Below are 27818 nucleotides of genomic sequence, written 5' to 3' on the forward strand. Positions count from 1 at the left end.
GTAACTACAACAGTTCAGACATGCTGAGAACTGATGTGAAGTGAACTCAGGTCCATCCGTCTCTCTGGCAGCAGCTTGTGCCTGCTCCTGCCTCGTAGACCTGGTTAAACCACGCCCCCTCCGCTCATTTAAAATGCAAAGATGTCAGCCAATCACAACAGTGGGTGTTTTTACTGAAGTCTCACAGCAGACACTACTCTTGAAGCAGGGCATTCAGCCACAGGGCAAACAGCAGTATAGACAAAATGCCTTTTATTTCTAAATTATGACATTTTATGATGTAAAAGTCATACTAACAATATAAGTACACCTCAGGAAACATTATAAAATAATAGAAAAATGCCATGCCATGGGACCTTTAAGAAACCATGTATGAACAGGACCTTTTCAAAAATACTGGTTAATCAGTTCTGTCAGTTTACCGCTATGAAAAGTTGTAACATTACCAGTAAATTATCGGTATGACGCCATGGGTGAACAAAGAATAAAGGGGCATGGAACCATAAGCGTATTCTTGGATAATCTTTAACTCTTTTCTTTCCTTTGACTAGCATACAAACGCCTGCGAATGTGGGAGACGGGAAAGGCAAGCTCATCCGAAGAAGTTTCAGATATCGCTGCTTACCAAAGTTGAATTTTGATTAACTCTGTCCTGCGAATTCGTATCGCGTGAAGCTGTGTGACCAGTAGAATGATATGCCACACAGTGTGACCTCTTAGCTGAATTTAAAGAACGCAACATTTTTGAAGTAAAGTCAAGTAGATCGTATATTTTTTACATTTTGGATTCATTACTATTATTTGTTATGTTGAATTCATGTTTTAAAAAAAGACGCCACAGAGTCTGATGTCATATCACGACGTTGCAGCGTCTGTAGACTTTTTGCCAGATATAAAAAATTTGTGTGTGAACGTGGCATAAGATTAGGATTATGATAAACTCTGTCGAGTTGAGTACACAAAACTCTTCGGCTTTTAATTGTTTTAACATGCGCTGGACGGCCGTCTAACCATTGCAGCGTGTCTCGTGCTTGGAACCCTTGGTACTGATGTGTGAAAGGTAACCGGTAAAAAAAGACTAAAGTCCATGTATGTGTATTTACTGGAAAAGTTGTTCTCGTTTTACAGTAATTTACCGGGATTACTGTGTGAAGACTGACAACTTTAATCAACAATGAATAACAGAGAACAGACAAACAAAAAACTGTAAAAATTTAAGATTGTTCTGATTGTTCTATATATATATATATATATATATATATATATATATATATATATATATATATATATATATATATATATATATATATATATATATATATATATATATATATATAAAAACACTTAAAGGGTTAGTTCACCCAACCCAAAAATGAAAATAATGTAATTTATTCCTCACCCTCATGCCGTTCCACAACCGTAAGACCCCCGTTCATCTTCGGAACACAAATGAAGATATTTGTGTTGAAATCCGATGGCTCAGTGAGGCCTGCATAGCCAGCAATGTAATTAACACTCAAGATCCATTAATGTACTTAAAACATATTTAAACAAGTCCATATGAGTACAGTGGTTCAATATTAATATTATAAAGCGACAATTATAATTTTTGTGCGTCAAAAAAACTAAATAACGACTTCGCAGTGTATCGAATCAGCATGATTTGGATCGCGTGTCAAACTGCTGAAATTACGTGACTTTGGCGCTCCGAACCGCTGAATCAACTCGCTGATTCGTTTCCGCTCCGAAGCTTCATGAAGCAGTGTTTTGAAATCGGCCATCACTATACAAGTCGTTATTTAGTTTTTTTGGCGCACGAAAAATATTCTTGTCGCTTTATAATATTAATATTGAACCACTGTACTCACATGGACTGATTTAAATATGTTTTTAGTACATTAATGGATCTTGAGAGTGTAAATTACATTGATGCCTATGGAGGCCTCACTGAGCCTTTGGATTTCAAAAAAAATATCTTAATTTGTGTTCCGAAGATGAAAGGAGGTCTTACGGGTGTGGAACGGCATGAGGGTGAGGAATAAATTACATTATTTTCATTTTTGGGTGAACTTTAAGTGTTTTGTAACCAGACACAAGAAGGAAAAAAAATTAAGAAAAATGTTGTACCAATTTAATTGCTCTCATCCTTTCTCAAACAAGTAGAAAAATGAAAGGTTGTGTGAACATTATCAGCCCTCAACTTCATGTTCTTCATGTCCATGCTCTAATGAGGGTCAGTTATGTCTGGATCATGCTCTCCATGGCATTTTCTGGCATGAACTGTGTGGAGGGTGTGAATATTACTGGCACCAAGGTGCCAATGAAGTCATCCATACATGACCAGCTAATTGAAAAAAAAAAAGTGTTTATCAGGGAGCCCAATTTCCTCAGAAGGGAAATAATTAGGAGCAACCACTGTGAACAAGAACTGCTTTGTACTCACTTGTGTGTTTGTGTGCATCCTATTTCCCTCATAGCCTTTAGACTCAAATAATCTATCTACCCGTTTGTCTGGGGATTGTTTGTGGCAGATTGAGACAGTGACAGAGCCTTTTCCTTTATCATACACAGGCTGCGTGTGAGACGGCTGCCTGAGGCCTATTGATTAACAACACACTGCAGGGCCAGACTCAACCCTACTGCAACAGAGCTTTAGAAAGCTAACAAATCATTAGGAACTTTACAGGACCCTGAACCCAAACTGCATGTTACATCAAATAATAAAACATAATATACTAACGTAAACAAAACAAAGAAATGTAGAGACATATCACAGATAATTCAAGTAAAGTCAGAAGTATTACATTTGTGCAAACAATATACACACTACCGTTCAAAAGTTTGGGGTCAGTACATTTTTTACAAATGTTTTTTTTTTCATCATTACATTTAAAAAAAAAAAAATGTATATAAAAAAATTGCTAAAAATAAATGACTCATTTATTACTCATGACTCATTAAAAATGACTTTTTTTGTTTGTAACTGCAAATCTGCCAAGCTGACACGGTCATATTCCACTTCCAAAATCATCCCAAATCATTTACAGTGCATACAAGGTTTGAAATTAACTTTTTTTACTAAGCAGCCAATTTAGTAAATCTTTAAGTTACCAGCCATTCAGAATGTATTAGTCAAAACAAAAATATCACATAAACAAGATTGTCAAAGTCACAACTTAGTTTTAAATCTGATTATGAATCATTGAATCACTTTCAGATTTACTCAATCACTGCAGGCACCTTTTATGCAAAATTCACTTTTACATGGTGTTTGAACATAAATGTGTTTTGCCCCCCCTATAATGATAAAAATCCACCCAGTTTAAATCCCCATAAATCATAAGCACCGTCTCAGAAAAAGCTGTTCGCAGATTATGGGCAACGTGACATCACTTTGCACAGGACCCTCTCACGACTGTTGACTGACCCCGGACACTGCTGTTTTAGCATAGACCCGCCCTTAGTGAGCAGTACACAGTCCGCCATTGTTTTGACGCCAGAGCAGCTGGAGACAAGAATGTCTCCTAAGTGATTGAGGTGTTTTGTTGGATGTAAGAATGAACATAGCAGTCGTCATTTACTCCAGACATCTGAGCCGCTGAAGACACAATGGATTACTATTTGTTTTTGAAGGTAATGCCCAAAATATACCTAAATTCGTTTATGTCTGTGTAAATAATTTCACTCCAGACTGCTTTGTGAACGAGGGGAAATACAAGGCAGGCTTTGCTAAAACGTTGTTACTCAAGGATGGATCTGTACTAGAGGTCGACCGATAGTGGATTTTACCGATTTCGATAACTAGGTTGGACCGCACTTGCCGATAACCGATTAATCGACCGATAGTTTTTAAAAATTGATACTGGATAAAAAAAAAAACATAAGTAAAACAGTGCTGAATTCATAACAAGAAATTAAAAACAACAGTACGGATCCATGAAAATGTGCTAAATTAAAAACATATAAATATGAATATTAAAATGAGAAGTTCTAACTGAACAAATTCTTCAGAAAATAATTTAAACATTAAAATATTACAGGTCAAATTTGTTTCTTTACCTATAACCTAGAAACATGCATGTACATTTCATAGGTAACACTATGCAAGTCCCTATGCAACAAGGATGTATTAGCTTACATGAACTATATGCATTATGCATACATTTTTACAGCATGTATTAATATGAGCAATACAATTGTACCTTAATCATTCATGTTTGTTCATAGTGCATTAACCAAGGTTAACAGATAAAAAAAATGCTAACTCAATTTAAATGTTGAAATTAACATACTAACAATGAACAATACACAGCATTTATTAACCTTAGTTAATGTTACAAATGGGATCTTATTGCAGTCAGTGTTACCATTTCATACAAATTTTTAGAAGGGGATTATCTAATAAAAAACAAATGCGTTTCTGCTTTGTTTATTCTGTCGGCAGCATGATGATACAGTTTGCTTTCTCACATCACTAATTTTATTTATGCAACATTTAGGTCTGACTTGCCTGTGTTTTTATCACATTGTTTTAACTGCTTGAGGTACTGCTAATGTTAGTGTCCTCTCAGCCTCGTTGACAAACAAACACATTGCTGTTATTTACCTGTTAATGCAGCATCTAGTCAAGATATTAATTACATTATAATGATTTGGAAACAAGTACTGTAGTGTTCTGGATTCATACCGTTTCGCTGTCGTGTTCTAAATGCATCTGATGTGTCAGCACTCTCCGTGCAGCGCCGCGCGCAGCCTCACGTGTGAATGTAAACAACACAAGGCGTCAGTGAGTTTTTATTTCGCATCTAGAGGCCGCTCTTGTGCTATATAATGCCAGCAGACGTTCTCAGAGCTCTTGTACTGTGTAATGACAGCGCACCCGTCTCAGCCGCTCCAGCAACGGACGCAACACGGAAAAACTATCGGTGTGGATTTCTGTCATGTTCCACCAATCAGCTATCGGTGCCGACTAATCGGCAAAACCAATGAATCGGTCGACCTCTAACCTGTACCAACTGATTGTGATCCAGCTTATAGTGCATGATACACAATCTTACAGCCTAGGGTGAAGTCAGTACGTACATACAACTGTCACAAATCTTCTTATTTTAATGGAAAACATTGTGAGTGACGATGTGGCACGGCATATGACTTTGAACAGCCAGAAGTCTTGTAGTTGGGCGCCGCGGACAGACGGCTAAGTGGTGTTAGTACAGTATATTTTTGAATTTTAAAGACCCTGCCATGTTTGAGGCTCCTTTTAGGGGAAGGGCTCTGATAGCGATGGCATGCAAAGCGATAGATGATTTAGATACTTTATGAATCATAACCAGCCAATTTGGCTGGTGAGTTGATATGCTTTACCTGCCGCGGTCGATTTCACCTGCATTTGGCGGGATGGCGGGTGTTAATTTCAAACCCTGAGTGGATATTACTATACCAATAATCCCATAAAAAAACATAACAGAACAACAGAAATCAATACATTTATGGCAGTCAAATATTTATCTTCTGACTGTCTGATATTCAGGACTAAGTTAATATGCAAATAGTTCACACATTGGCTGGCGTGTCCAGAATCTGCAAAGACTGAGCAGGAATACCTGTCCATCAGCTGACACTGTTCGCTCGTCTTGCATCAACGTCTCTCTTATGATCAGACATTGTTCGCTTCATAGAGAGAGAATCAAAGCAGAGCTGGACACCTGCTTGAGTCTTTGTTTTATAGATAAAAGAGGTGGAAATACAAAATACAGCTCTCTACATGAAAATAAAGAGCAATAGAAAGCAGGAGAGAAAGACATATTAATGCATTTCTGCATCCATTCTCATAATACCGTTCCACGCATCTCTCTTCATTTCTTACTGTTATTGATTAGTTCCAATGCAAACCATTTCAGAGAATCCTCTATGAGGAGGCATGGCGAATTACCATAGGAAAAGCAGCTGAACAATAGAAATGTCATCGCAACTAAATCCTTTCTGTCCTACAGCGAGCCGGAGAGACTGAGCCATGAGACAGGCTCCAGAAACAGAGCGAAATCCTGTAACGCAAATGTCAAGGGAGCCACCCTCAATTTGACGTATTTGGGACATGCTACTTTATTCTATTGCTCAAGGTTATCCAAAATATACAGGCACCAAACACAACGTTTTTCTTCTACAAGTCCCAGATGCCTTTTAAAACTAGCCCAGGTGGGCCTGGCCCAACAACTTAACTGAATTTAGATGGCTGATATTAAAATGTTTTGTTGGCCTGTACTGAACTAAGAAAGAAAAAATACAGGCATCTGGTTTGTATCCATTTACCTACAAAATCACAAAAGACTGATACATGAGAAATGAATGAAACAATGTGCAAAATCAAACTGGCATCATGAGTTACAGACCTGATTTCTGGATAAACACATTAACTTAGTCACAGTTAATCAAAACTTAAAAGTTAATCAAAAGAAAATATCAGAGCAAAGGCAATGCTGATCTGGTATTGTATCTCAATACCAAGTCAGTGTGGAACATCTATGTACAACTCAAGTGTATCTGCACATAAATTTATGAATAAATAACAAGCTGAAGGCTTGACTCATGAATATTTATTAGGTTACGTGACTGGACAGTCTAGCAGGACTACCTGGCAACATCAACACAATCCAGTTAATATTCATGAGTCCGGCCTTCAAACTAACATACTGTACAAGGAACCCTCATTCTAAAGCTCATTCTGGCATCACTGACTCACAGAGTCCCTTTTTCAGCCCCGATCGAAGCATTGGGGCAGTTTTATCTCAATATACTACCAGAGGATTCAGGCCAGGGCTGTTTACAAAGACAATGCTGACTTTGAAAAAACTTTGAAATGCCTCACAATAAACACACACACAGACACACTACACTGATAACTAATATTGTAATATACAATATATATAACAATTATAATCTGTTGAATCTGAATCAAATCTAAAATCTTTATTTATGATCACAAATCCAGTGCTCAATTCATTCATTCAATTAATTGATTAATCATTAACACCACAAACACACAATGTAAGACTGTAAATAGCTTGACTTTTAATTAATTTGTTATAAATATACTTAAGAAATATGGGTATTGGTATACTCCATTAGTTAATTTAGTTCATTTTATTTCAACAAAACTATATTTAGTGTGAATTTATTTTACTAACTTACCTTTTAAATTATTAACAATAAAATAAAGTTAATAATGAATACAGATACAATTTTAACCAATAAAATCTGATTAAGATTCTTAATATAAAATAAAAGGCTGGAGCCAAGATTGTTTTTAAGCTTTTGAGTCTCTTATGCTCACCAAGGCTGCATTTATTTGATAAAAAAATACAGTAAAAACTAACATTCTGAAATATTATAATTGAAAATAACTTTTTAAGTTTTAAAAGTTCAACGTTTTCCATTTTAATATATTTTATAACTTGTAGAGCGCCTTTAAAAGCTGCATCTCAAAGTGTGGTAAACAAAATAAGCAGTAAATACTGTAGCACAAAATGAATTTTCATGTAATTACTAATTTGGTGCCGAAGAAACATTTCTTATTATTATCAATGTTGAAAACCTTTGTACTGCTTAATATTTTTGTGAAATCTGTGATACATTTTTTCAGGATTCTTTGATGCTTTTTGTTCAAACGAACATCATTTATTTGAAATAGTAATCTTTTTTAACATTATAAATGTCTTTACATTTCTTAACTGTAGCTATCAGTCAAACAAACACTGTTTATCATTCTATCATTTGTCACTTTCAGCACAAATGTGTCATTCAAACACTATCTACAGGCATCTGAAATGAACTGTTACAAGAGCGCAATATAGTAAACACTGCATATTACATCCACGAGGCAGACACACACCCTTGGCTTGTCAAAATCCAGTGCGCTCAGCAAAATCATGTGCAGGAGCGTTCCACTATACACAACAATGTCACTGTAAACCTCATGTTAGTGAGTAGAGTGATCTACTCTCTACATTTCTAAATGTATACAGATATGGCAGCAAATACATAAAATTCTCTTTGTGCCACTTTATGCCAGTGTTGAACAGAAAAAAAATATATATATTTTGATCCCAAGACACATCCTTGGCATCTTATAGTAACGTAGGTGAGGCACCATAAGAGTATTCTTGGTTCATCATGTTGAAAAAGTTGCCAGCCACTGCCAGCATTTTTTTAAAAATAATTTTCATAAAAATGTCATGGCCCCCAGAACATGCAATATATCAAAAGAAAGAACAGAATGGGTCTACATTTATTTCAGTAAAATTAGGCAGTTTTGATTTATATGCTGTTTAATGTTGATGATCACGTTATTTTACATATGCATCTCCCTAAACGGCAACTTGCTGGTCTCTCTCTTGAATTCAACACAGAAGTGACTTAAACTGCAATTCATTGACTGGCTGGTAGAGACAGGCTCCAAAAGGGAGTCAATCCCATAAATCCCCCATGGTAAAACTTTACATCAGAAATTTTTTTTTACAACCTGGTATACAAAAAAGTGGTTTTGGTCTATATAGCTAATTTTGCCCTTCATGACAACTGTGAGTTTTTTTTTTTTTATGTATTTATTTTTTATATATAATTCATCCATTTGAATTAAATTGAGCCTTAAAGAGCTGCATAATTAAGGGCGTGGCCACTTGAGTGACAGGTGGATTGCCGCTCTGGTCGAGTAAGGCGGACATGGTTTTAGAATCCAGGCACCTCGGCTCCACCCACGTGCCGTCTCTTTGCCCATATTCCCATATGGCAACAGCCGGCTCTGCCCACTTTGGGCTTCAAAAATGCTCTTCAGAAACCTACGGGTGACGTTTTGGACACTACGTCCATTGTTTTTTTAAGTCTATGGCATCTCCTTACATATGCTATCGTTTGTTTCTACTTCTGCTTCACATGTCTTTTGATCAGAAAATTCAGTACTCTTTCAGAAAATGTGTAATAGCGCCCCCTACCGTATATTTCCGTCAATGGCGTGGAAAGAGTTAAAAATAGAGATTTTGACTCATCTAGACACATTCTTTCGCAACCATGGAAAGTGAGAGACTAATGTTACATGCTACAAGTCTTAAATGCCCAGAAATGACTTTTGGGCATATATATTTTCCCATGCAATTAGTGTTAGGTGTCACTCTAGTCACTCATTTACATTTTACATTTATGCATTTGGCAGACGCTTTTATCCAAAGCGACTTACATTGCATTCAAGGTACACATTTTACATTTTGTCAATATTTGCTTTCCCTGGGAATCAAACCCACGACCTTGGCGTTGCTAGCGCCATGCTCTACTGTTTGAGCTACAGGAAAGCACTCACCCAGATCTCTGTAACAAGAGATGAATCACTAGGCCCATTTGGAACCTGCACCCGCAATTATCTCTATGAATGTTTGCTTATTTGTGTTTTTTCCCCCTTATAATTGGAACTTAAAAGAGTTCTATGTTATTGTTTAGAGAGGAGGGCAAATCTGAATATAATTAATTTGTCTAATTTAGAAAACCTTTTAGCTCCTGTATGTGGAAGTGTGTTAATGAGATAATGAGATGAGATAATTCTGTATATTCGCAGAATTATCGTAATTTCACAGAAAGTGTGAAAAAAAATGTACATATTCTAGCTATTTTTGAAAATCTAGTCACATTTGGCATGCTGCCTCCTAAGACAAGGAAAACACGTATTCTTTGTGGAAAATGCAATACCAGAATGTTTTGCAGCAAAGTAAATCCAAAATGGCAGTTACATCTTGGTGTACATTAGCAGTATACATATAATTCATTCATTACTCAGTAGGGGTGTAACGGTACACGTATTCGTATTCAACCGTTTCGGTACAGGGTTTTCGGTTCGGTGCGCGTGTGTACCGAACGGTTATGAATGCAATCTTTAACAGTTAACAGTCGGCTTGTTTTAAGCGCGGAACACACTTCAATCCTAGTTCCCACTCGAACATATTAAGTAGTCAGTCCATTTCATCACGAAATTCAAACGATAAATGCCGTTTTGACGCTCTTTAATGTGACGACTGATCACTGTTTAGGCACTCAAGCGGCCGCGGTGATCTCTTCCAGAAGAATAAACATGAATTAATATCTTAAGGTATGTTGCGGATACATTAACACTTACTGAAACGTATCATATGTCGTGTAATCGCTCAATCAGTGTTTCAACCGCGGAAAGACGCCAAACAGCTTGTAAACAATGTCGCGCAGCATCATTTACCTCAGAAGTCATTCAGTGTCCACAGTTGTTAATTCACTAGAGAAATCAACTCTTTCACTAAATATATGACCTATATTAGCCTATATATACATATATTAACTACTTAACCTCTTAGTGATATCTTGATTATTTAATGCATGTTTAGATAAATATGTCATGAAAATGACAGCCACTGTGTATAAATGATTATATTTCAACAACAAATTGGAGAAAAACCCTAATTTTATAATTAGATTTAGGAGTTAATGCAAAAACTGCCTAATGTGAAGTTTACATGTTTGCACACAATGTGTTATTTGAGTGTTGATTATTATACCTAAACATGAATATCAGCTGAATCTAGGCTCATAGTTTGGGCTCTGTTGTTAAAGGGTTAGTTCACCCAAAAATGAAAATTCTGTCATTAATTACTCACTCTCATGTCGTTCGACACCCGTAAGACCTCCGTTCATCTTCAGAACAGAAATGAAGATATTTTTGTTGAAAGCTGATGGCTGAGAAAGGCTTCAGATAGGCCTCCATTGGCATTCAGTACATTTACACTCCCAAGACCCATAAAAGGCACTTAAAACGTTGTCACAAAGTCCATCTCACCACAGTGGCTCTACAATAATTTTACAATGCAACAATTTTTTTGTGCGCAAAAAAAAATCTAAATAACACCTTTATCCAACTTGTTCTTGTCTTCCATGTGTGCCTCAACGATGCATGCGCGAGAATATGACGTAGCGCCGGGGTTCAGGAATCCATGAAATGCACACTTTAACCCCATTTTGAGAACTACGCCGAGACCTAAAGCACGATCAATGTAGAATTCAACAGCTTAGATACGCGCGTCTTCCCCTGCTTGTAAACAAATCGCTTCTGGGTCATGTGTCCGAATGAGTCATATTCTCGCGCATGTGTCGTGGAGGCACACACGGAAGACAAGTTGGATAAAGGTGTTATTTAGATTTTTTTTGCGCGCAAAAACTATTGTCGTCGCATCGTACAATTATTGTAGAAGCACTGTGGTGAGATGGACTTTGTAACAACGTTTTAAGTGCCTTTTATGGGTCTGGGGAGTGTTAATGTACTGAATGCCAATGGAGGCCTATCTGAAGCCTTTCTCAGCCATCAGCTTTCAACAAAGAAATATCTTCATTTGTGTTCCGAAGATGAACGGAGGTCTTACGGGTGTCGAACGACATGAGGGTGAATAATTAATGACATAATTTTCATTTTTGGGTGAACTAACCCTTTAACCTTTAATATTATAATGTGCAAGTAAGGGCTCCCTGTATAGCTTACAGCATTATCCTTAAGAAACTTTTAGTTATAATTGAATTCATTTAACGTCAGACACAATTCTTTCACTAAACCACTGTTTAATAAAATAAAATAAAAAGCAATTTTTTAAAACTGCTGTACCGAACCCGTACCGAACCGTGACGTACCAAAAACGTCAGTTTTGTGTACCGTTACACCCCTATTCCTCAGGTCTAATGATAAAAATAGTTTAATCAAAAAACACTATTAGCACTATTTTTATGCTATTATGCTATAATTATAGAGAGCTGACCCGCTTTGTGTCTAAAGGGGATGATACACAGGGCAACTTTTTGAGCAATGTTGCAGAGCAATGTTGCTTGGGCATTTTCCCATTGCGAATGGGCAACAATTTTCTATCTGGATACATTAGATCAGTTGTGGGCCCTGTGTCTCACCTGGTTGCACATTGACAGCAACAATGCCAAGCAACATTGCTCAAAAAGTTGCCCCATGTATCATCCCATTAACAGGCTGAACTTAACAACATGCTAACGTAAAACCATTTTTTACACAATCTGTACAAAATGGTATAACGATTGTAGCTTCTTTAGCTCAAATCACGAAAAATACTTTTGAGGCTAGTCCGTAACATCGCGGCCTCCTCCCCATTCTGTCTCTGGTAGGCTAGCAAGTTTAGATGACTTTCAAAACTCTTCTAGACAGGCCTGTCAGCTCCTGCTAGAGAGAATACAACTCACATCGTGTTTTTTTGTGTGTGAGTGTGAGTTTGCATTCACAGATGCTTCAATTGTTCTCCCAGGTGCTGGATATCCATTTCAATCCATGACATCTGTATGCAGTGTGCAGACTTTAATGTGGACGTACATACTTTTTTCCTGCACTGGCAGAGCTGAGCTCAAGCAGGCGTCTTTGTAGAAGCAAAGTGCATTTATGCGGCTGTTAAAGCGAGTCCCTCCGGATGAGGAGGAATTCACAGAGCAAAGTGAAGGAGATGTGAAGAGGGAAAACAGGAGGAGGAGAGGTGAACGACTGCAACGCTCCATGCCCACGTTCTGCCTCCTCTCACTTCAATTCAACACCAAAGCTTTGATGCAAACTGTGAGGGAACAGCGCCCAAACGGTTCTAGCGCTGTACCAGTCAGTGGGTGTTGATCTAGAGCTGGAACCATGTGCTATTAGACAAGATAAACAGCAAACTATCGCTTGACTAAACACAGGGAGAAAGATGTGCTTTGAAATAGAACATAATGAATGGTGTGTCACCATAAACTTTAAAAACATTTTCAACAGTGGTTCTCAACTGGTGGGTGCTCTTATTGAGTCATAGAAAAAATGCTAATGCAATGGTTAAAATGCAAGTATATGAACATATATATGTAGGACAACACAATAAATGTTTAATTTTAAAAGGGAGTCACATCCATATGTCACTTGGTAGAAGTTAAGTTAGGCAGATGTCAACGTGGCTGGGTTGCACAACAAGCCCTTATCCTCTAAAACCATGAACAAACGACACTCCAAAAACTCCTTAAAATAGGATACATTTAGTTGAGAAACACAATGACAAGGATATTAAGTCTTGTTATCTGATAACAAGATACTTAGTAGGAAAATGATTGTACACAAAGTAAATGTAAACATGATCAAAATAGCGTGGCCTGTCAAAAATGTGTTATGTGCATTGAATAATTAGCTGCTAAGGACATGAAACAAAACTAAGCATTAAAATCATGCAAAGGCTGTAAATTACACTTTGGCTTTTGTTTATACATTTACAAAATTGTCAATTGTCCATCTGTAGTGAAACCAGTTGAACACTTATTGGATGAAAGCAAAGGCTAAACTAAACCAAACCCACACTTATTTTACATTAAGGGTAGCCTGACTGTCAGTTTTTAATATGCAATAGTAAATGCATTTAATATGCATTTTTCATGATATATTCTAAAGCATGTTAGTGGGGTTTGGCCACTAAAAAATACATGATTCAACCCAAACTGTTTCTAGCTGCTGTACATCCAAATGCATAGAAAAAATATTGCTACAAAACATGAAGCACTAGGGTACAGGTACAAGGTACCGGTTTATTAAGGCCCTGATATACTTCAAGCGAAATTGAAGACGAACTGATGTGATCTAATTTCGAACAAAATCAGGCCAAAACTAACTATGTTTGGAGTTCGTTTTGGGACTTCAAAACAGCTGGCCAAAGCGAACTTTCTGGAAAAATTCGCTCTGGCTGGTTAACACCTTTGTACTCCCATTGCTCTGTGGCGATTACGTAATAGGTAGGTGTGCACGAAGGCTCCGCCTTCTTTCTTGTGGAAATCTTTTCTGGTTAATTTCTCCTATTTAGTCCGTCGAGGTCAGACGTCCGCGAGTGAAAAAATTGAACACACTGGAGAGCTGCTTTATAGTAGAAAAAATTAAGTTGTAATTCTGATGAAACGAGACACTGACACAGTTTTTCATGTTTAATACAGTAAAGCTGCTTAAATTTTAAGCATTCTATTGTATAAAGTGCTATGTAATTAAACGTGGCGTGATTTTAACTAGAGTGCCGAATTTCAAAGCTCTTGCAAACATACTATGATCAGATGCTTTTCTTTATGCTTTAAAAAAAATGCTTGCTGTTTTCTCAATTTTGTTGTGTGTTTAGCGTGCTGCACATATTTACATATTCATCTAACCGTCGCTCTCAGCAGTGTGGGCGGTGTCAGATGTTCGCTACCGCTGGTCACGTATTTCGAACTTTGTTTTACCCCTAAGCGAAGAACGAAACAGAACTTTGCCATGAGTTTCGGGGACTTTACCGTCTGAAGAGTCCATAAACGGCTATTACTTTCCCTTTAAGAGGCTGGTAAGCGCTGAGGGAGAGTGGGAGCACTGATGAGATGAATATTGACAGGCTTTAAACTGCTGGAGCGTACAGTGATTGAGGACACGGCCAATGTACATGCAGATGAATACAAATGGGATTTCACACATGGAGGAACAGCTAGACAGATTACAGTATGAGGGTTTAATATGCCACTTACAGACAGTAGAAGCTGCCCTTTTAGAGCGATCAACAAACATATTGATGCAATCAGGTGTAAAGTGTGATATTATAAAAGGACCAGTCAAAAATAATTGCAAAACTAAGGCAGTGATAATAAAGTGGATCTTATCAAGGTGAAGTAGGACTCACCTCAGTATTGCATTCAACGTTTCTTCCAGTCTCCCTACAGCATAAAGCAACCTGTGAGTGATGCAAAAAAACAAACAAAAAAAAACTGTTAACTTAGTATGAGTTTATGTCAACACAAGGAGTATATGCTAGAAAACCTGTTATTAAAATTAAATATTGTGTACCCATCCTGAAACATGAGCTTTACTTCCTCCTCAAAGTACATACCTGTTAGCACTACTGGGAAGACATACAAGTAATCTGAAAGTATCATCAAAAAATTATACATTCAAATATTTTGAAGGTGATCTACAGGTGATTTAGCATTTATAATCTATATGATGGAAAATGGATAATAACAGGGAAAAGGCACAATTCACTAGGACGAATGAATCAGCTCTTTTAAAAAACACACCACATCTAGATATATGCCTGGTTTTAACACTCTTCTCCATCATTGGATGAATTACTGCTACCATGATCACTAGAAAAAGTACACAAATCTTTTAAATGTAATATTATGTGCCTCCTGTTTCTGCTACATTAATAACACTTGGCAAATAGTACAGAGTTTTGTAAACAAGACAATATCTACAGTGGCAAATCACAGTAAATAATTTGATCAAAATAGTGTTATGACTAAAAATCAAGTATCTTAGATCTGTTTAGATCTGAACAATCTGTTTTGATATCAACATTCAACCCAGAAACTTTTAAACCATCTTTCCCAGTTTCAGTTTGGCGTTGTTATTGTATGCAGTATAATAAGCCTACAGGAGGCATTTTTTTGTTGTTGAAAAGTATAGCAATGACAACACTGTGCAACTTATAATACAAACATTTGGGGTCAATAAGACTTTTTTCTTGAAAGAAATAATACGTTTATTCAGTAAAGATGCATTAAATTGATCAAAAGTGACCCTCAGTCACATTTATTATGTTGCCAAAACATCCATTTCAAATAAAAGCTGTTATTTTGTTCTTTCTATTAATCAAAGAATACTGGGGGGAAAGCATCACAGTTTCCACAAAAATATTAAGAAGCACAAACTGTTCGCTGATAATGTGTTTATTGAGCACCAAATCAGCATATTAAGAATGATTTCTGAAGGAACATGCAACACTGAAGATGGAAGGCTGCTGAAAAATGATATTTTGAAATATATTCAAATAGAAAACTGTTATTTTAAAATTGTAATAATAATAACTGTTTTTACTGCATTTTTAAATCTAATAAATACAGCCGTGGTGAGCTTAAGAGAGTTCTTACAGAGAGTGATAAAACACAGAACATGCAGTAATGGCCAAAAGTGATGTCCGACCTAGTAAAATTGTTCAAACTTTTTATTACATATTTTGTATGCATGTTGTGAAGTTGTGCCTGAAGTGTAAAACTAATGTTTTAAGCTCCATGTTTCAATGGTATCATTTGTCATGACGCAATGAAACCAGACCAAATATACCATACCAAATAGTGTGGACGTCATTTTTGGCCAAATGGTCATACTAGCTTGCACTAATTATTCCCACTTCAATAAATCACTAGGTGGCAGGTATTAGCTATATTATGTTATTTTGTGGGTTTTAGTGAAAATGCCCATATGGAAGGAGCTGTCCTCTGCCACCAAGGAAAATATTGTTAAAATGGCAAAATCTGGTCAATGTGTTTTGCATATGGCTCATGTGCAGGAAGTGAATGGTCACAATGTCCACCGAATTATTTCAAAACACAGTGAGACCACTACTACCATGCAGAATGTTAAGTGCTGTGGCTGGTCAAGGAAGACTATTGAGCATTTTGACCGGTGGATGAAGATCACCTGAATGTGGGACCACCACAAAACAGCTTCTAAAGACCTGGATGAGACGTGCAATTGTGAGGAACCTCCAATTTTATCTTGAACTGTCAGCTAACAGCTACAAGAGGCTGGATTGAGAGGTTGTGTACCAGTAAAGAAACCCTTTATTATTTTTATCAACTGCAACAACAAAAAAAATTACATTTGCCAAAGAACATCAGGATTGTAGTATGGAAGATTGGAGCCATGTTCTGCAGTCCGACAAGACAAAATTTGCATTGGGTGGAGGTACGACGGTTTGCAGGTGACGAATTGGGTGTTTTAATTTAAAAAAAAAAAGGCATGCATACATAGGCAAACATAATGGTATAGGGGACGCATGTCTGTTGCAGGTGTATGAAGGATCTACAAAGTTACTGGCATTTTGAAAATGGACCAATACTTGGGAACCCTGCTGAACACAATGTAGCCAAGTATGGAGGATATGTTTGGAGAGCAAATGTAAATCACAAAAATGGAGAACCAACAATTGTACATTGTAGCCCATGTATGCTTTATTTCCTGTGAGCTTTTGGTTTTTCTATAAATCTTTTGCGTAAAATACCATAAAATCCATATTCCATAAAATGCTGGAGATCACCTTTCTTGCCAAATCATTTTGTCATTTTAATACCTTAACCACGCTTAGTGGCCAATATATCATATTCAAATATCCCCTCCGGCCATCATTTTTGGCCACTGTACGCTAATGCTCATTCTAGTTACAATTATTACATGCAGAACTCGAGACAGATGGTTAATGGGGAATTTCTAAACTTAGTAAACAGAGAGGGGCAGCAGACAAGCTCAAGTGCCTTCACTCAGTAAGAGAAGAATAACAGCCCTCTTTTCCAGCAGGCATCCAGACTGCCATCTTCTCAGAAGTACGATGTGGATGAAAAGACCACAAAAAGGTCAAGCACTCTACATGCAAGAGAACCAGCCAACACAACTTGTCTGCCTCCTCCCGAAAAGATGTTTGGGTCTGTTGACTGTAGAGAGTTCAGACAAGCCCCAAAGCCGTTATGTTGGAGTTATGCTGACTAGGCCTGGATTTCAGAGCAAATGTTGGATGAGGCACATGTCACAGGGCTCTTGAGTCTTTGTTTGCTGTCTTAAGCCACAAGTCTTAATTTCAAACATAAAGCAGGACCATTAAAACCTATTCAAGTCCACAAGGGAACAAAACAGAGCTGCCAGCCGACTCAAGTGGGATGGGGATTTCAGAGGAGGCTGTCAGAGAATGCCTGCGTGAGAGGCTGAATGGCCAAATGATAACTATTCTCAGGGAGAAACTTCAATTGCACGCTCTGCAATGATGAAAGAAAGAACTTAACATATCATCTATACTACGGAGAGAGAGAAAAAGAGAGAGATGCCCTACTGGATATCAGGCAGGTACAACAAAGGCAACCGCTTAGAGACGGTCTGAAACCAGAAACTAATTTAAACACATTACTGTGCATGAAGACTGCAGGGTCCCCTCAGCAAATGGCTCAGGGCCTCTCTGTTATCCATATACTTAAAGGGCCCCCTGGAACATGAGATGTGAATTTAGTGGGCACTTATAAGTGACAACAATACCTTAATGTCTTTCACAATATGACAAGCTCAAATCATCGACCTACATGAACAAGAGATAATTTGTACAATAGGTGGAGAGGTTCAAAGTACAAATTGTTTCATCATTGTTAGAATGTATATTAAATAACACAAATGAAATTAATGATTTTGTCACAACAATCACAACAATATATAATGTCTTTGATTGTTGTTACTGGGCAAGTACTGTACATTTATACCCCTTTCTGGGCATTAAAGAAAAAGAAGAAAAAGAGAAATGCTGCATTTATTTGATCAAAATACATAATACATAATGTATTGAAATATTTTTAGAAAGTAAAATAACCGTTTTCTATTTAAATATAATTTCAAATGTATTTTGTCTTGTGATGGCAAAGCTGAATTTTCAGCTCCGGTCTTCGGTTTCACATGATCCTTTCAGAAATCATTCTAATATGCTGATTTGCTGCTCAAGAAACACGTCTTATCATCATTGTTGAAAACAGCATTAACATTTTGGTGGATTTTTTAATGAATAGAAAGTTCAAAAGAACAGCATTTATTTGAAATAGAAATATTTTTAACATTATAATTGTCCTTACACTCACTTTTGATTAATTTAATGCATCCTTCCAGAAAAAGTCATAATTTCTATGAAAAAATACCTTACTGACCCCAAACTTTTGAACAGTGGTGTATTTCTGAATTGACACCTGTTTTTTTGTAATTCTTAATGAATCATTAAATAATTTTGAATTGTGGGATTATCAATTATATACTTAAAAGCACTAATGGCTGAAAAAGAAGAGCATAACATTTACTCCTATCTCCTGTAAAATACAAACGCAACACCATTAAAACTGAGGCTGAATTTTCTTAGACTTACACGAGATACACTTTGTAAGTTCAGTATCACAGATCCAGCTAACAGCTTTAATGTCTGAAGCCCCTAGGGGCATGTGCTCTGACCTACAGACAGCACTACTGCTTGTTATGGCCAGACCTAACAGCTTTAACTAGCATTGATGTATGTGCATTTGTGCGCATGCTGAACCAATGTCTAGCATTCACAGCCTAATGTTAAACCCAAGCCACAAGCATCTTCTTGTCACTGTAACCAGTGTTGAGGAGTAACTAGTTTACGTAATTTAATTACATAATAAATGTAACTGTAATCAGTTACAGCTACTGTGAAAAAATTTTTGAAATTAAATTACAGTTACTTATGAAAATGTTAATGATTACAAAATGTGTTACATCTGAATATTTTTTGTAAAAAGCTAGGATATGTTGAACAATATTAATTTGTTGCTTTGCCTGTTTTTGATGTGCATGATGCCTCCTGCCATTTAAAGGCCGTTTAGTGAAGCGATGCTATTTGCTTTTGATTGGTTCTCGTTTGAATTTGTTTTGCAGTGACCACGTCTGCCAATTACATCAATCCACATTGCCGCTAAAAAGCTTTAGGCTACAACTAGTCTGAGAGTGATAAAAATGCGCTCCAGTGCTGGAAAATAGAAAAGTAATCAAAAAGTAATCAAATGAAATCAGTTACATTACTTTAAAGTAATTGAAATAGATACACTACATTATTACATTTGAATAACTATAGGGTAACTTGTATTCTGTAACCTATTACATTTCCAAAGTAACCTTCCCAACACTGACTGTAACATATATAAAGTAGCTACACTAATAAGAAAATATCATGGTTTTAATGGGCATCTAGCATGTTAATCATTCAGTACGTGGGAATGTGTTTAATGTATATAACACTATAATCTGGTTAATTAGTATAATGGTGGAATGGTGGAACTGTTGATCTACATATGGAGCTAGTACAGTGAATGAGGGAGACCTTCATTCATACAGTAATGGACAGCAGAGACTAATCCTCACTGCTGATGTGGTGTGATCAGACTGATTCATTAATCACTGGTAATCCCACACTAAGAATGGACACAATATGAGGACAGAGAGATAGAGAGGAACAGGCTGGAGTGACAACAGGAAGTTGATGACAACAGGGAGAAAAAAAAAAAAGAGGAAGAGGTAATATAAACTAAGGCTGTAAATCATTTAAAATTGTTCCTCAACTTATTTACACGATATTCATCACAATTAACCACATATTAAAATTTGCCGAGATACCACAAATAAATATATTTTAAAGACATCACTGTGGCAGATGAAAGCAATTAATAGATTAGAGTTGGGCTTGGGCGATACGCTCCATAGTTATATATTGTCCCATCGTCAGCCTGTGAGATTGTCAGCCTTATTTGATTATTAATTTACTTATTTATTTACTCATTTATTTAATGATTTACTTCTTTTTATTATTGCAGGAAATGAGAATCTTTTTCTCTATCATTTTGCAAGCAAAGTTGGATTTGGTGATGAAGAAAAATGTCACGTCGCATAGAAATATTTAACTCAAAAGGTGAGCTTGTGGATATCACACATGCCATTTGCAAACATTGCACGAGTTATGCCGGTGAAGAAGTCTCTAAACACAGTCAATTATAATATTCCCTGAAAGTGAAAACAAAAACGAACCATGCTTTTGGCATCAGAGATTGCACGGCAGATTAATTCTCTAAAGAGAGCAGAATCTATACCTCAGTGCTGATCCATCTCAATTTAATGTCTTAATATTTCTCTTGTGGACCTTACATCAATGATAGTGAAAACATGAGAAGAATCAATATTTCTTTTTAAATAAGTTTTGGGTTTTTTTAAGTCTGTGTTTGAAGCTGCTTTAGATTTTCATCGATGACTGATTATTGTGCTGTGTTTAGACCTAAAGATTATTAGGCCTATATATTTTTAGTAATAATATTATTATTAATATTTTGTAATTGTATTATTAGTGTTATCAGTGTCATTAAATGATTTTGTTAATGTGATATGGAAACAAAACAAAGCAATGCTGTTTTCACCTTGGCTTAAACAACATCTGAATGATGTGTATCTTTTACTGACAATTTGCGAGTAGATTACCTTGTAATTCAATTTTGATTCGGGATGTAGTTTTGTAGACTGTTTTAAAAACATTTTAAAAAATGTTAAAACCATCAAGTGCAGTTAGCCTGATGTTGCTATTAAATTAGAGAAGGCAAATTAATTGTAAGTCCTAATATTAATTTGAGAATAATATTAGACTGATAATAATAACAATAATAATAATAATAATTCAATTCATTAATGGGAAAATGAGCCAATTATCGTCTTGATATTGTAAAAGGCATCAGCCATCGGCAATATCTCTGATTATCGCTGATACAAAATACTATTGTCTATCGGCACAACCCTAGAAGAACAGATATAAAATGTGGCTTCAGAAGTCAATATATTTTTTAATTTCCATATCAAGCATAAGCCTATCAGTCTAAGCCATCTTTTTTGCTGTCGATTTGTCCAATGAAGACAACTTCACTATTTCACTATTTTTGTGTTGTGTCATCTCAACCGCACCACATTTTTTAAAATGTTGCATGCCAAGTTGCTTGTCACTGTCATTTAAAGAAACATATTATGTTTTAAAGGTCAATTTTTAAAAACGGACAAGAAAATGAAGAGATGTGATGGGAAAATCATGGGAAGCAGTCTCAGCATCTACTTTACAATCAACAACAGCTTTATATTGCAGCCATTAAGCTCTTAAGAAGGATCCATTTCAAACCACACACACACACACACACACACACACACGTGCTAATGTGAGTGCAGTTCACATGGGGGCAGCATGCAAGGGACATTCATTCTCCACCCTACACTCCTTTTACAATCATGCAATCCTCCTCCTCTTTATCTGGAGCACCTCATCTTGCCTCCTTACTGACTCATTTTAAATGCTTCATTTGAATTTATAAAATCAGACAACCATAGAGGATTTCAAATGGTTCTAAAGACATTAGTTTACAAAAGAGTGCACTATGGATACATAGATAACAAACACCATCTCCAAAACTCTCCAGAATAGCTGACAAAAAGCAAAACATAATTTCTCTCTTTACCAATAAACCTCTTTCTTTTCTTTTTTTAAAATTACACACATCATCTCCAGCATGAAGCACCAAATGAAAGCATGTCAATTCTGTTTTGCCAGTGAAATTAATAACAAAAGTGGCAGTAAAAACCTTTACATTGTGACAGAAAAAATAAAAATAAATGCTGTTCTTTTGAATTTTCTATTCATTAAAGAATCCTGAAATATATGACACCTTCCACAAAACAACAGTTAATAATAATAATAAATGTTTTTTGAGCTTCAAATCAGCATATTAAAATGATTTCTGAAGGATCATGTGAGACTGAAGACTGGAGTAACAATCCTGAAAATTCCGGTTTGCCATCACAGAAACATATAGCATTTTAAAATATATTAAAATATAAAAGAGTTATTTTAAATTGTAATATTTACCAAGATATTCAAACATTTATTTCACAAGACTTTTATTATTTATTATAAAGCTTTTACTATGATTTATGTTGTAGAATTCTGTTTAATAAGACGTGTGACAAAAAAAGTACTTCTTAAACTATACAGTACAATCTTAATATTTCTCAAATGTTCCTTGCATGTTCGGTGCGGGGTACATTAGTGTAATTAAAGCTGAAATTCACCATGATAAATCAAATGAAAGTCTCAGTTGAGGTCAGAGGTAAAATTGGATTACACGCTTGGGAATCAAGCTTGAGATCTGGTTTCATTTAGAACTAAAAGCCAAATAAGCAGCATTGACACACAAAGACCACAACGTTGTGTTCCATATAATCACATTCTTTCATTTAGAAACTCACCAAAGCCCTCTGGCCCTCTGTAGCAATACCCAGGGTGTAGGGTATTGCTACACCTATCAAGAAACAGTTGGTGTTTACATTTACATTTACATTTAGTCATTTAGCAGACGCTTTTATCCAAAGCGACTTACAAATGAGACCAGTAGAAGCAACTACAACAGTCAGAGGCTACAGTATGCAAGTGCTGTAACAAGTCTCAGTTAATCTAACACAGAACACATAGGATTTTTTTTTTTTTTTTTTTTTTTTTTTTAATAAATAAATTAGACAGACAGAAAAATGAATAGAATGGTGTTCACATTGTCAAATCTATTCTTCTATCCTGCAACATCTACAGCATATCTGGAGCATTCAAAACACACATTTTCATTTACATTTATAGTTGCATTTAGCAGACACTTTTATCCAAAGCGACTTAAGAGAGTGTGTGGAGTGTCAGGTTTGAGTGTGTCAGGCTATAATCTGGGTCACTTTAATTGAATAACGCAGATTATCTCAGTGAAGCTACTTCAGCCATAGTTGCTCACTCTATATCTCTTTTGTCATCAAGAGAAGACGTTTAGTATTTCGTCATTCCACAGACTGTTAAAAGACGAGTCAGAGACATATTTAAGAGCAAAAATAGCAGCAGGCGCTTTCCCTGCCAAATCCTGAGCTAACCTCTATGCGCCCTACTAACCCCCAGCTACTGAATTTGGGATTAGCAGATGGAGAGAGGTAGAAGCGCCTCGTTTCATTTACTCACACGGACCGAGGGCTTCCTGAGTGGTCGGCTGGTGGATGGAGGCATGATCCGGTTCTACCGGGGGAGAGGGAGGGGACCTAGGTGAAGAAGAACCTATTGTTCATAACATGGGACATCCAGAGTGTTCCCCTCCCTGCACTGCATAAGACGTTGCTAAGACCTCCAGTGCGTCCCTTTATACAGGTCACCGCCTGTCCAGGAACAGGACAACCAGTGTGGGTGGGGCATAAGTGGAGGAGCTTCTGGTGTTTTCCCATTTCCCATATCCAAATAAAACTTTCAGACACGCATAATCAGACAACAAGATGTGCGTTTGACATAGATAAAGCAAGCTGTGGGGATTGGATCCATCTGGGGATATCCCAACTGAAAAAAAACTCTAGAAACAGTGAGGATGCATTAGAGAGAAAACACACACAGCACTAAATTTAGTCGATGGTAATCATCATTCATAAATGATGAATGGTGGATATTCATGGTTGTCCTGAGAGAGTCTGGACCTCACCCAACTCACACTGTGTGCCTCTAAAAACAGCCCAATGAGGAGGACATGTCTTACAAACACAAACATGGCTCTTCCTACCCCATTACAAGTCCTTCAAGCAACTGAATATTTACATAGCTTACTGAGACACAAGACATTACCATGTTCTGGCATTTACAGAAACAATGAAAAAGTTAAATGTAGAAGATGCAACAATAACATGGTCTTATGCACATTAATCCTCCTGTTAGTTTGGCTTCCTGGCTGCTATATCGGATACAAAAGGGCATTTTAATGAGGAGACTTACTCTCACAGATCCACAAAGGATTTAGATGGCTCAAAGCTTGACAGTGTAGGCGAAGACAGACCCGTGTTTGGACAGCTATCACTCAAGAACGGCTGAATCAGTAACACTTTATAATACAGTATAGGTTCAATTTGCTAATACTTGTTAAATGCACTAGATAACACAAACTAATAATGGACAACAATTTCATTGAACAGCATTTAATAATTAATGCTTATTTTGCTATTGTTCATAATTAATGAGTTGAAAAACAGTTTTGCAGCTTAATATTTTTGTGGAAAACGTAAGATAGGATTTCAGAATTCTATGATGAAGAGAAAAGTATCGTTGTTAGTTTATGATACCTAGTAGTGCATTAATTAATCTTAACAACCTGAACCTTATTGTACAGTTTTACCACCATCACCTTAATGAATGATCAGTGAGATGGACTGGCCATTTAAATACATAGCCTAAATGTAGCGACTGAGACAAATCAGACACAATTATTTGTCCAAGTTAATAAATAATCTTTAGAACTCATTCTGAAGGTCTATGGACCCATCCCCCCAAAAGGCCCATGAGAGCAAGGAAAAGGCCTCTGGTTACAGGACACAAAAGAACTGATAAGGTTTACGACTATAAAGAATGTGCAGAGAGCTGTGACACTCAATTCTTTTACAAATAAACCATCTTAAAACCATATAGCCTATATATAACCACTTGAGAAATATATAAACACATATCCATCTCATGATTTCTCTTTTAAAGGGTTTGGTCTATGTCTTAATTTAATCTCTGTTGGATTTATGTTTCAGAATTGGTTAATGAAAATCATGTGTATGGCATGTTTGGTGTCTACGAAGTTGTAATTAAAAGATCTGAATGATTGTGTATATGATATGTCGATACCTGTGCAACATATTAGTATTACTAGGGATGGGCAACAGTGGTCGAGTAATCGAGTACTCAAACGTGACAGCTTAAAAAAAAAATATTTGTCTCTTTTTTATTGGTTATTGCGTCGTTTTGCGCGGTACCGGAGGTCTGATTGGTTAGCGTTATACAGCACGCCTCCAGACCGCGGCGAAATAAAGTGAAACGTGAGGCGTGCGTAGCAGTGATGTCTGGAATCACTGTGATCATTAAATGTTTAGTGCAAGATGTGCAGCGCCAATCATAGCATTATAATGAGAACACGATGGAAATAGAATGCTGTAAATTCTCTGTGCTTAGTTCCCCGTGTATCAGCTTTTAAAGCAAATCCACAGAGAAACTAGCGAGAACACTCAGACTAATGCGTGAAGTTCATGTGCGCATACGCGTCCTTTTCTGCAGATGCACGTTGTAAGATTACTTTTATGTCGTCTATATCTGATTAATCTAATATAAAACGCGTTTGGTTGAGCTTAATAAGCTAGCAAAGCGCTGCCGTTATACCGGCTATATTCTCTTCAGTTTCAGCTCAAATGCATTAAAGCTCGACATTATGGTTTAGAGACGGTCATATTATTTTTAGATAGGCTATTTCTTTCTCACAATCAGTGATATTAGTAATGCAGCAGTGCTATACTGTTCTCATATTTTTTAACAGTAGACCTAGTTTATATAAAGTTGTTTTTCGTTATGAGTTTGAAAACGCGCAGTCTGTAAACACTTCGATCATGAATAATAAAATTAAGTGCATGATGTACGATTTTAATAAAATGTTGTTTCTGTGTGCTTTCGTTGTCCGTGTATCAGCGTTGTTAAGGGAAGAGCGCATTCAAAATGTTCCATTTCAAACCATAGCCTGTCAAATCTAGCACGCTGAAGTTCACGTGCGCATTCACTTCCTTTTGTGTAGATTTAAGTTGTAATAGGTTAATATTAATCTGATATAGGGTGCGTTTGGTTGAGTTTATTAAGCAGCTGGCAAGTTCTGCAGGGTGGTGTTATTTCAGTTTCAGCTCAAATGCAATGCTCGATATTATTGACTTGGTTATTTGAGACGGTCATTTTATAAAGATGTTTCTTTTTCAAAGACATTTATGCATCATAATCTAGCAGTTATTTTTAGTTTTATATGTTCATGTTTTCATATACCTGTTTTCATGTCATGTTTGTGTTTGTCAACAACCATTTTCATAACAGTATTTTCATTATCTCAATGACGGGCATGCCCCGCACCCTTCACATGCCCCTCCCCCGAGTACTCGAGTACTCGTTTTTGAGACCTATCGATGATCGAAATGAGAAATTGACAAAAATGCCCATCCCTAAGTATTACAAGAATCTTTAATAGTTCCTTCATCAGCAACCAATCTGCAAACGATCTGCTTGAGACAAAGGATCGTAAAACTTTCCCTCCAAAAGCCTGAATACGATTGGCTCTCTGACTGAAGGGGTGTGGACATCTCCCAAAACTTTTAAGGAGAGACGCACAGATCCGCCCTCTCTCTCTTCTCTCTCGACGCGTCACCTTGGCTGTCTATCAGCAGGCCAGGCCGATAAGGCCTACACACACACATCAAGCCATGTGCGTGTAAGGGACAGGAAGCCCGATGCCACCACATGGCCAGTGGGCCAGCGGGCCCAACACCTCAAGCCATGTGCAACTTCCTCAACCTCGACGGAGTCGAAATAACCACGCAAGCTCATCATTTCTTCTTTAGTTGATGCAGAAGAAATCGATTGCCACTTCAATGCCATCGGACCGAACTATCAAAACTTTCTCCTGCGCTTTCATCTCGGACGGTCTTCTACAGCTCAGGCTAAATGCAAGTAATGTACAAAATACAAAGCGCTGTGTAGTTAGTAAAACTGTAAACCCCTTTGTTCAGACAAAGGAGCTTATCAATGATGGTTTCTCCCAGGTGTTTCCATTAGTTTCATCCAACCGGGTTTTTCAACCACTTCAACTTTGCCTCTTACCATGTATGTGTGATGTGTATGTATGTTTTATGTTAGTTTAGTCTTGTCCGTGATTTAGTTAATAAAGTTTGTGCACAATATATGTTTGGTTCTGACTCCCTACCTGCAAACAAAATGACTTAAATGATCGATCTTGTTATGCGTTCTAAGCGCTTATGTAAATATAAAGGAAGAATTATTTTTCTGTGGCCATGAAAAATATCCTTTTTTTAGGATTAATTAATAATCAATACTTGATTATTGGTTGATTGTAATGTTAATGTAGCTACATCAAGTTAATCTCATTAACTGATTCAAATATTCATAATTAATCATCATGAATAATCATTGTGAGTTATGAATAATTATTAATATTTCCCCTCTGAGCTAATTCGCTACATAAATGTAAACAGTCCACTTTCTTTCTACATGGAAAATACAACTAATCTGGATGCAAAAAAAACGACTACATTTAACAGGAGATCTTGTTCTAGGAAAGAAATTGGTGTG

At 36.7% G+C, this 27818-nt stretch overlaps 1 protein-coding gene across 3 annotated transcripts in view; it reads right to left on the reverse strand.

The window, feature by feature from the left end:
* camkk1a (calcium/calmodulin-dependent protein kinase kinase 1, alpha a) overlaps positions 1-27818 on the reverse strand; it is a 123596-nt gene that overhangs the window by 64740 nt on the left and 31038 nt on the right. For all 3 annotated transcript variants that reach the window (XM_079815542.1, XM_079815543.1, XM_079815541.1), the window contains exon 2: positions 14715-14765. The gene's annotated coding sequence lies outside the window, so the exon portion shown is untranslated. The remainder of the gene's footprint in view (positions 1-14714; positions 14766-27818) is intronic.

The sequence above is a fragment of the Gobio gobio genome, assembly GCF_949357685.1.
Source record: "Gobio gobio genome assembly, chromosome: 4".
Lineage (NCBI taxonomy): Eukaryota > Metazoa > Chordata > Actinopteri > Cypriniformes > Gobionidae > Gobio > Gobio gobio.